The 11,209-nt window shown below is 36.0% G+C and overlaps 2 long non-coding RNA genes across 3 annotated transcripts; both read right to left on the bottom strand.

Annotated features, from left to right (window-relative positions):
- Window positions 1-6,446: 6,446 nt before the first annotated feature.
- LOC149199372 (uncharacterized) lies at window positions 6,447-7,337 on the bottom strand. Of its 2 annotated transcripts, none has more exons than XR_016253267.1 (3): window positions 7,109-7,337; window positions 6,917-7,004; window positions 6,447-6,775 (listed from the first exon to the last, which is right to left on the bottom strand). It is a non-coding gene; the product is annotated as an uncharacterized LOC149199372 (long non-coding RNA). The 2 variants fall into 2 exon arrangements; XR_016253268.1 differs by having other exon boundaries at window positions 6,447-6,734.
- A 271-nt stretch (window positions 7,338-7,608) lies between these two features.
- LOC149199371 (uncharacterized) lies at window positions 7,609-8,351 on the bottom strand. The gene is made up of 3 exons (XR_016253266.1): window positions 8,231-8,351; window positions 8,035-8,125; window positions 7,609-7,704 (listed from the first exon to the last, which is right to left on the bottom strand). It is a non-coding gene; the product is annotated as an uncharacterized LOC149199371 (long non-coding RNA).
- Between the last annotated feature and the right edge of the window lie 2,858 nt (window positions 8,352-11,209).

Here is an 11,209-nt window from a genome sequence, read left to right as displayed (position 1 = left end):
TAAGCCTTAAGCCCCCTTTAACCATTCAACTATCGGGAGCTTTAAGTTAAGCATTCAAGCTTTAACCCTTCAGCAACACATATTATGAAATACATGGGAAAACCATATAAATCTCGCTTTGAGCCTATATGTCAGACTTCAAAAAACATATACCTGCATCTATAAGGGTTATCAGCTGCGTTCTTCCACTTTCCTCAACACTGATCCGATGCCGACCTTCACATACCGAAAACTCCGATCTTCGATTGCTGATCGTCTTATCGACAATATTGCATTATCTCTGATCGGCCATTGGCATTCCCATTGACCGCCAATCCTAAATCTTCCAATTGTGATTTAGCAATGAAATCACAACTATTGATCTGATTCATGATCCGATGGTTGAGATTTATTCGCGTGATCAATTTTTGCTACCCCTCCAAGCCTGGGTCTGTTCGCTTCAAAGCGTCGACCCGATATCATTACAATGGTTTCACCGACGTGATATGAGCTCTCTACTCATTTGCTATTTCATCTGAACCATTGATCTATAAGAGATCCAACGACACCTGTAAATTCCTGTTGCTTCCTCCTTAACTTAATCTTCTACCATTTGAAGGAATTTTGTGTTAAACACAGTTTTGCCATAGTCTCTGCCATTCACGCATAACTTCTATTCGTGTCTCTATGCTGCCATCGATCCTTTCCGTGATCGATGATCAATCAACCTACAACATATGGACATACTTATAAATACTAGCTTCTAAGACATTAACACGCATATATATATATGAGATACATACAACATAGAATCAACATTGAAACACACATATATTATATTAACACCACACGGTTATAATTCTAAAGCATTTCAGCCTTAGGATAAACTCTCCTTTCGACTACATTGTATCTAACTATTGCTCTGTCTCCCACACTTGAACACGCAGGTTCATATATATAAGGAACATTGGATTATTGGATTGGATCACTGAAAGGATCTAATCATATCCTCTAACAAAAGCCCTTAAAGCACACTAATGCATACATGGCAGATTACAATTTATAAAGTCTTCAAGACTTATCCATTCCATCCTTTAAATCTGTTTTAAAACAGATTTTTCCCTGTTTTCCTCCCTTGGTCCACGTCTTCCTCTTCGCTACGCTTTTGGATTCCTCCCTTTGACTAAGGGTGCTGGATGCTCCTGCATCAGACTCCTGGGGCACAAAAATTTATTACCTCCTAGTCATATGATTCTCCTTGTTCTTAGCAATTCTACCCACTGATACTTCACTTCTTCAGTGGAACTGCATTCATGGTCTTCTGTGAGCTGCAACCAAACCCCTGTAGTAACAGTCTCCTTTTGCTACATGATACCTCACCAAGCTCTCCTCTCTCGGTCTTTTGGCATCCTTCAAGTTCTCTCCTCTGGAACCATATGAGCACTCCATGCTCTAAGTTTGTTGCAATCTTCTCACCTTCTGTTTTCATTCTTTATGTGATAGTAAGACCATAAGCTCTCTAGCTTTATCAATTGTACCTCCTTCTCCTCTTCCTTCTCTCTGGAATCCTTCTCTTAGGAATTTCTTTTATCTTCCTTTGCACGTAGAATCTTCATCTTCTCTGATACCAAATGATGGAAAGAAGATTTTGGGGGTTAATCAAAATCCCTTTCCTTTACAAAATCAATCTTGAGGCCTATGGGTTATGGCCCACAAAGCCTATTGAAGGCGTTTCTTTAGCCCCTAAGCCTTTAACCGTGGACTTACATTAGACCCTGATCATATAACTTTATTGAACTTTTATATCGGAAGTGTACATATGGCCTTAAGCCTTAAGCCCCCTTTAACCATTGAACTATCGGGAGCTTTAAGTTAAGCATTAAAGCTTTAACACTTCGGCAACACATATTATGAAATACACGGGAAAACCATGTAAATCCCACTCTGATCCTAAATGTCAGACTTCAAAAAACATACACCTGCATCTATAAGGGTTATCTGGTCCGTTCTTCCGCTTTCCTCAGCACTGATGTAATGCCGACCTCCGACTACTGACAAATCCAATCTCCGATCGCCAGTCAGCTTATCAGAGATATCACATTATCAGTCATCAGCCATTGGCATTCCCATTGACCACTAGTCCTAACTCCTCCGATTGTGATTTAGTGATGCAATTGCGACCGTTGATCTGATTCATGATCTGACGTTTGATATTTATTCACACGATCGATTTTCACTACCCCTCCAGGCCAGGCTCTGTCCGCTTCAAAGTGCCTACCCGATATCATTACAATGGTTTCACCGATGCAATATGAGCTCTCCGCTCGTCTACAATTTCATCTGAACCGTTGATCTATGAGAGAAACAATGGCTCCTATATATTCTTGCTGCTTTCTCCTTAACTTAATCTTTCGCCATTTGAAGGAATTCTGTGTTAAACACAGTTCTGCCACAACCTCTGCCATTCACGCATAACTTCTATTTGTGTCTCTGTGCCGCCATCAATCCTTTCCGTGATCGATGATCGATCAACTTGCAACATATGAACATACTTATAAATGTTGGCTTCCAATCCCTTAACACACACACACACACACACACACACGCACATGTATATATATGAGATACATACAGCACACAATCAACACTGGAACACCCATATATTATATTAACATTGTGCGGTTATAATTCTAAGGCATTTCAGCCTTAGGACAAATTCTCCTTTCGACTACATTGTATCTAACTATTGCTCTGTCTCCCAAACTTGAACACGCAGGTTCATATATATAAAGAACATTGGATTACTGGATCGGATCACTGAAAGGATCCGATCATATCCTCTAACAAAAGCCCTTAAAGCATGCTAATGCATGCAAGGTAGATTATAATTTATAAAGTCTTTGAGACTTATCCATTCCATCCTTTAAATTTGTTTTAAAATAGATTTTCCCCTATTTTTCTCCCTTGTTCCATGTCTTCCTCTTCGCTCTGCTTTTGGATTCCTCCCTTTGACTAAGGGTGTTGGATGCTCCTGCATCAATTTTCATGAACATGACTTTCCACTGCACCCAAATTTGTGCTTGATATCACTTCATTACTCTAATAGTTTTCTAGCTCATGATTGGGCTCAAACAAACTATGTTTCTAAATAGGAATAGGCTCAAAATTCTTCTTTTGTAATTCATGTAATTCCTCTCACTGAAACTCAGATTCTAGATCCAAGAATAAAATTATGATTCTAACATTTTGCAAACATGATTGAATGTCAGAGAACATGTCCTTCATCACTTGTTCACTTTTATTAATAGTAGACGACATTAAATTGTTCAAAAAATTTAGAAAATCATCGATTTTGGCCATGTTCTCTAGCAATAACTTTGAAAACAAGGGTGTCGGCTACCACCGAAAATGCACCAAATACAAATAAATTTATGATGATTTAACCAAGTGTCTGGTTCAACAAAAAATGCACCCATTTACAACATAATTTGACAAGTAATAATTAAAATATGAATAAAAAGTAGGATTGAACTCCACTATTTTCTTCTCTATAAATCGCTTCTTAAAAACTTTCACCAAACTTTTTCCATAGCTTCTCTCCTTTCAAATCAACAACCCTTATGATGAAGCAAAGTAATTATGATTCAAAAGAATCTTCTTGTAAAGCTTCCACTCATCCAATTCAAACATATATTACTGCCAATATCACTATTTCCACCATATATAATTTTTTTTCTATGGAATGTCGTTACCCAAAAAAAATCCTTTTGTTCAGCAAAATAATATTAAATTAACTCTCTCAAACTTTTTACTATGATTGTTAATTTTTTTTTTTTCTCCAAACCAAAAAATTCTTTTATATTTCTTTTAATATCTAAATTGTAGGATGATCATTTTAATATCTACTCACCAAGGAAAATACAAAAATTATCTCCAAATTAATGCTGGGCAATCTTCAATAAGAATTCTTTTAGTCAAAAAATTCCTAACCGAAAAAAATGTGTTATCGATTCTTCAAACTGGTGTCCTGTCTTACTCACATATGTCAGACTTGGAGTTTCGTACACTTTCCAGTTATTCTTTTATCTTGGACAAAAACATGGCTTAGCTTCGGATCAAATTGTATAAGTGGCTAGTTAATCAATCACATTTTTTTATGTGCACAACTTCATAAAAACCCGTGAATCTCAAATACGTTACACCTACTTTGATTTCTACAAAATGCATGTAAACTTAATCTATCACACTGACACACTTTGGACGTTAATATCTAGAGTCGAGAGAGAAATAGATGCCCCATATAGGTTCTCTCCCGTCCCAACCGCTTGAGTTACATTGACATGGTCACCTCCTAGAATAAATCGAAAATATTTTCACCTTCAAACATGCCAACATCACATCTCAATGGTGACATGTTCTAACCGATAAAAAATCACTTCCTTCTCCTTTATATCAAGCAACTATCACAACACCTATCTACTCCTCCGCTCATTTTTTTTCTTCACTTTGGAAACTAAAATTCTGCATTCAACAACTTTCCTTAGTTTCTGGTTGGGATTTTAAAATTTAGAAGCAGCATTCCTCATGTGTTGAAAATCGTACCTCTGGCTGGGAGATCGCAAATATCCAACGGGGCTAGGGCGTGGCTCCATCAAATTTTCTACAAGGATTTTCTTATAAAAGAATAAAATTGTACAAACAACAAATTTATAATGACCACACCATTGTTTTATTTTTCAAAATTGAAAAAACATCATCATGCCACTGATTCAAAAAACACAAATAGCTGATGCATAAAAAAATCGACAAATAAAAAATTATATCATGAGAGGCCATGTGAGTGAGTTAAGCATGTCGTCATTACCTCTATTAGCCAAAATATTTGGTGTAAACGATAGTTACAGCCACACGTACTTATGAACTAAAAAATAATTTCTTCAAAATACAATTTCCAGACTTGTCAATGCTATATGACTCATTATTCCCAGAGACCTTGAATTAGAGCTTCCTCTCAAGTGAGTGACAGGAAGTCACGTTTACCAGGACACCCAAAGTTCAACAAAAAAATAGTTAATGAAGAGGCAAACTTACTGAACGCTTGCAGCAGTTCTCTCAACAATTTTCTAGACTTCCGGCAGGTGCACATTGATGAGATTTCTTCGATTTCTACAGTAACATATGCAGTCAGCGTTTGGTAGTGTGAAAGGTTCCAAATGTTCTAAACAAAATATTTCAATAACGTGCAGGGAAAACATGGTCTTTCAATAGGGAACAAACATCCATGGCCACAAAACGAGTGGCTCACATTCAACAGATCAAATCAACCGTGTTCTGATACCACTGTAAAACACACGAGACTAGAAACCAAATCAAATGTATATTAGTCAATCACAAATAATTATGTACATATTTTGCATATAAATTTGTATAGGAAACAATTGAATTAGTTCTCGAGTCTTCTTGAACTCTAATAACTACCCAAACTAACCCTATCATTAACCCTCAAAATTATATATCCAACCTATAAAACCTTTTTAAATTAAAATATTACATTGAAATTAAAAAAAAATATCAATTACATCACCATCAAACCCAATAATATACCCATCTTATCGTTTAACTCTTAATAAAACTTTTAAAACCCTACCTTTGATAATATGCACTAGTGCTGATTACACACTTTAACATGTAACCCACACGCAAGACAAAAGTCTCCTCTTTTCTTTTCTTCACTTTTACAAGGTAATGAACATACCATTAATAGTTTATTGAAAGGATATTATGATACTATCATATCTGCACCATATGACATTGATCTCCAATGTATCATATGTTGGTTAATGCAAAGTTGTTTGGCCTTCCAACGAGCAGTTCCATGTGACAAAAGATATCATGTTGTTATATGTAACAATTTTATATCCTACGTAATGAATATTTTTTAATATAATTTTTCATTTATATTTATTAATTTTAAAAATTTTGTTTTCGTTATAAATGATATTAAGTGATCTAACAAATCGTGTATTTTTAAAAGAATATTTAAATTCTAATATTTCCAGTTTTATTTGAAAAAATAAATAAATTATTATATTTAATATTGGATTTCTGTGTTCAATTTCTTAATAAATTGTTTATTTAATTTTATTCTCATATTTTCCTTCATTTTATGGAAAGTGCAAGACCCATTACATGTGGTAGGTTTATATTTTTATTAGTCGTTGCCTTCGGCAATGCAGGGACTCTAGTAATCGATACGGCGTTGACCAGGCATTAATCAGTCCTTTGACCAAAAAATTTGTGCGCTATCAAAATTAAACCAAACTCTCAGGTTGCAATTTCCCTTCATGCAAATTTTATGCAAAGTTTTGATTTGAGATTCTTGTTGGAACCTTCACGAATCTCGAGCTAATGTTACATGGCTAACAAGATTTTATCCAAAGTTTCAAAAATGAATAACAAAGTTTTATCCAAAGTATCAAAAATGACTAACAAAGTTTTATCCAAAGTTTCAAAAAACTCATGCATCGACTGCCACTTGACATTTACACTTGCCACCTGCCACACAACTTGCTTACACCTGCCACACATGCTCATCCATCTTAAAATCCCCATAGGTTTACAATGTTGGACAACCTCAGGAGCTCTGAAGAAGAGGCGCAGCTGAATAGTGGTCTTACCCTACCGTGACAACAGTGTACCAAGAATTTGCCTCTTCAACCACTGGCCCTCTCCCTGGCCCTCGCTTGTTGCAAGTGCTGCAAGTACAGTACATAGGGATTCATAGCTACGGACTCATCTGTAGAAGAAGCAATGGATTTCTACAGACTCACATGTAGAAGAAGCGCTAAAAGGTATTTTAAAATTCCAAATTTGAGCAGTTATTCAATCTACGGTAAAATAGTTATACTAAAAATAGAACAAAAACAAAGATACAAACCTTGTTTGTGTTATTAAGTTGCCCATATGACACTTCAACACAATTGCTGTAACTAAAGTAGAGTTCCCCAATCTGACCTACACCCACGCTGTACACATTGAACCCCACACAGGCCATATCAAACTCAATAATGTTAAAGGTTTCTAAAGAATATCGATCTTGCACAACAGTATCTGGTAACCAATTTATTACCTGACAAAGCATACTTGACATCTTGCCTTAAATTTCCCAAAGTTTGAGCGGGCGAATGAAAGCTTTCTTGCCGATTTGATGCCACAAGATATTTATTGCCATTATCCTGACTCTGTATTTGCAGTGCGACGTTGGCGCTCCCGAAACCAATCCACCAGTTGGTTCCATTATCAAAACCTGGATTTCAAATAATCCCCCCACCGTAAAGCGACGCTGCAGGATAGGGTTCACACTGCAAAACAAAATATAATTAGCTAGAAGGGTCCAGTCTGCAGGGTTGAAATGAAAGCATTGAGGATATCGAGCAGAAGAATATCAATACCTGTGTATAAGCGGAAGCGTTGTAATATGGTGCCTCTGTAATTTCAGAAGCAACATACCAAACCTTAAACTCATATGTATGATATGATTGCTAAACCCTTTCATGGAACTTTAATATTCTTTAAATTTTATATCAGAGAAATAATGGATTTGTACATAGAAAAGGGATAATTTCTTACCATTTGAAGCAACCACTGTATTTGTGCACAAACTTTGTAGAGAGCAGAAGATAAGAACATGACTGAAGTGTACCAACTTCATTCTTCGACTAAATTCTGCAATGCTCGGAGCAGGCCCAGCCATGGCATCAAAATTGGGGAAAAAGAGCAATAGGCAGAGTGATGATTCTTGGAAAAAATCTAGTTTTGTTGTGCCTGAACCTTTATTTAAATGTTATTTCAGGGCAAGGACTAGAAATTAAAAAGACAAAAAGCATCCATTACATTTAAAGCAGTGTAAATAAATTAGAGCACCGTAACCTTCATAAAATTCAAAGCACCGTAACCTTTCTCTAAATCTTATTTCAGGGCAAAGATCAGAAGTTTAAAGCAGAAAAAAAGAGAGTAGCATTTAAAACAGTGTATATAAATTAGAGTGTTGTTAACTTTATAAAATTCAGAGCACCGTAAACTTTCTTTAACAAAACCCTAATGGTTTGAGCCTGCATGCGAAGGAGGAAGGTCGTCGAACTGTAACCTGTCAACAACCAAATGAAAGGTGGATTAGAATCCCAAACACAGAAAATGGGAACCAAATCACGGCAATAATAACACAATAGACATAAAATGTGCCACCACTCACCTAAGGGATGGCCTCCTGGTGTTGAAAATCCCTTAGAAAAGTGTAAAGCCAAACTAGTAGCTCAACAACTAACAATAGCTAACCATGGTGAACATTGGAAGGGTTACAAGCCCTCCATCACCAAGTGTATACTCAGAGAGGAATCTTATCGAAACACACAGTGCAAATGAAGTGCGGAAGGCAGGGTTGGATCGAGTTTGGACAAGTGTAAAGCATGCAAATTAGGACATTGCATGCGTTGGTTCAATTTGAGACCTGGGAACTAGTGAAAAGTAAAGAACTTCTCCTGAGGTCAGTAAAGGCGTGAATCCAGCGTCCGTGGTCTTAAGTGACATAAAAAATTTCAAGTTATCAACGCAGTGGTATATCTCTTTTATGAGATGTTGGAGTAACACTCAACAGGAGAAAGGTTCAAGGTGAAATAGTCGATCTGGACAAGTGTAAAGCATGCAAATTAGGACATTGCACGCGTTCTTTTTAAAGAATTAATTATTATATATATAATTTACTTTTTATATATTCTTTGGCTATTTCTTTAATTTACTCATCAATTAAATGAATGAATGCATAATATGGTTATGAGAAAAAGCCAAATCTCTGAAAATCTCAGTTGCCTCTTGAAAATAAGCCTTCTGCTGTAAGGGATCATGTTTCAAGCCGACGGATATATACCGTACTCAAGAATGCGTCATTGTTTGTTTGACTTCGAAACGTGATGGTTGCTCTGAACTATAAGGACATCGACGTGCTTTTGTTTATGCATACACTCGTTTGACGTTTTAATGTTGATATTTCCCGCTTGAATTCTGGATCAACTTTTTTAGTTAGTTGCTAGAGTGTAGACTATGTAAATATCTTAGAATCCAATAGAATTAACACGTTAACACAGTTCATATATAGTAGTGTAGGATACTAAAACTGTACCAGCATACATAGTGATGTTGCACTTCAAAACCCATACTTCCTTTAGGTAGGCTGTGTTTCCTAATTAATTCTATTTTCTTCTTGAAACCGTTAACAATTGTTCGTTTGATTTTCAAACCTGATAGCTGTTGTTCATTTCAATTTTTTTAAGAAGCATTCCAGCCATTGTTTGGAAATTTCTTGAAATATGGGAGGCGTTGGTCAAAATTTGTGGAGGCTTAGTTTAAATTTTCCCGCAATTCCTCTAGTTGTTGTTAACTTATTTTTCTTGCAAATATTGTAGCCACTGTTAACTTGATCTAACCGGTGTTATCTTAAATCTGGTTTTTCTTGGAAATCTTGAAGTTGTTTTTAATTAAAATTTCTTGAGACATGTAATAAATTGAATTTATGATGACCAATGCATTTCTAATCGGTTCAAGTCATTCGGATGGCACAGAAACGAGTTGCAACTAAAAGTCTTAAAATCGGATGGGGTTCAAGTCATTCGGATGGCACAGAAACGAGTTGCAACTAAAAGTCTTAAAATCGGATGGAGTTTAGCATGGTTTAACAAATTCATTATGTTATGATTCACAACTATTGAGAGCCCTTAACTATCCGCACTCTGCCAATGTGCTACATCGTTATTTGAAGCCCCAAAACATTCTCATAACAGAGAACCAAACGATAAAGATATCTGACTTTGGTCTTGCTGGAATACAAGCACGTTGAATGAGTCATAAGGTCATCACCATAGACTACAGGCCTCCGGAGCTGTTTTTGAGACAAATGGGTATTCGGTCTAATTACGGCCTCGCTGTTGATGTATGCTAGAAACACTTGCAAGCACTAATCTGGTCTACCTAAACTTTCTCAACCCAATCCCGGTAGAGACTATCGCTACGACACTGGCTCCCTTGTTTTCCATTCATACTGTACTTGTGAGAAATATATTTTAAATTTGATGTGATCACATAGTTTATAGTTGTAAGTAGATGATTACGAATATTATATTTATAAAACTATTAAATTTATAAATTTGGTTATTTCTCGTTATTTAATGTTTACTAAATCTATTTATAAAATAAAATAAAATAAAATATTAAGTTAAACCATATTCTATAAATATGGGAAAATATATTTATCCTTTTTCCCCGAATACAAAGAAAATTTACCATCTCATTTATATAATTAATGAAAAGATTTAACTTCTATGATTAATCTCTTAAATAATCTTAAATACTCTGTAACGAAAATTATTAATAACGACTTCTCTGAAAAAAAATCCACTGTGCATTTATAATGGTTTAATTTTTATTTATTTTTAAATATAAAGGACACTCTTAACTCCTTAATAAAGTGCATTCCATAACATTAGCTTTAGCTTTAGCAAATTAAAATAGGATGGGATCTACGATTGTTTCTTCCACCAAATACCTTATAAAATATAATAAACGTTTAAGTCTTTGATAATACAATAGATTTTTCAATGGCACCTTTATCATTCCAATGGCACCTTTATCATTCGTGGAAAATGGTTGTTTAGATTTTATTTCTCCACATTTTTATATAGGTTTTTTTAATTAATTTTTAGATGTTATTTAATAATGTTGGATATCTACCCGGATGTGGGTGCTCCCTCCAGGTAACAATGTCAAGCCTCACTGATCTGCCAGCTCGCTTCATTGCTGGCATCAGGGCGTACCGCACGGTACAGGAGGTAGTTGGAATTTATAGGCTCAAGGTGGTAGCATTAACTTTGGAGATGTCTCGAAACTGGTTTGATTTCACCTCGCGCATGGCAAACATGAAGGCGCATGGGTTTTGGGTACTGCTACCGGCTCATGGCATTAATGTTACATTGCTCTTTAATACCAAGCCGCTCCTGTCTTGCAGCATTACGATGTGTGTTTGGCGTGGAAGAATTCAGGAGGTTTCCAGAGCTCCCTCCTCTCTGTGTCACTGTAATTCCATCTGCCTTCATCAGTTCTCGGTGCCCGCTATCAAAATGCGCAGGCGTGGCATTCCTCGGAGGGGCAGCAACTATGGTAATAGGGGAGGTCGAGCTCATCC

Source organism: Pinus tabuliformis, chromosome 2_1 (genome assembly GCF_031772625.1).
Source record: "Pinus tabuliformis cultivar Carrire ecotype Pingquan chromosome 2_1, CPIR1, whole genome shotgun sequence".
Classification (NCBI taxonomy): Eukaryota; Viridiplantae; Streptophyta; class Pinopsida; order Pinales; family Pinaceae; genus Pinus; species Pinus tabuliformis.
This window is presented reverse-complemented; position numbering and strand designations above follow the sequence as displayed.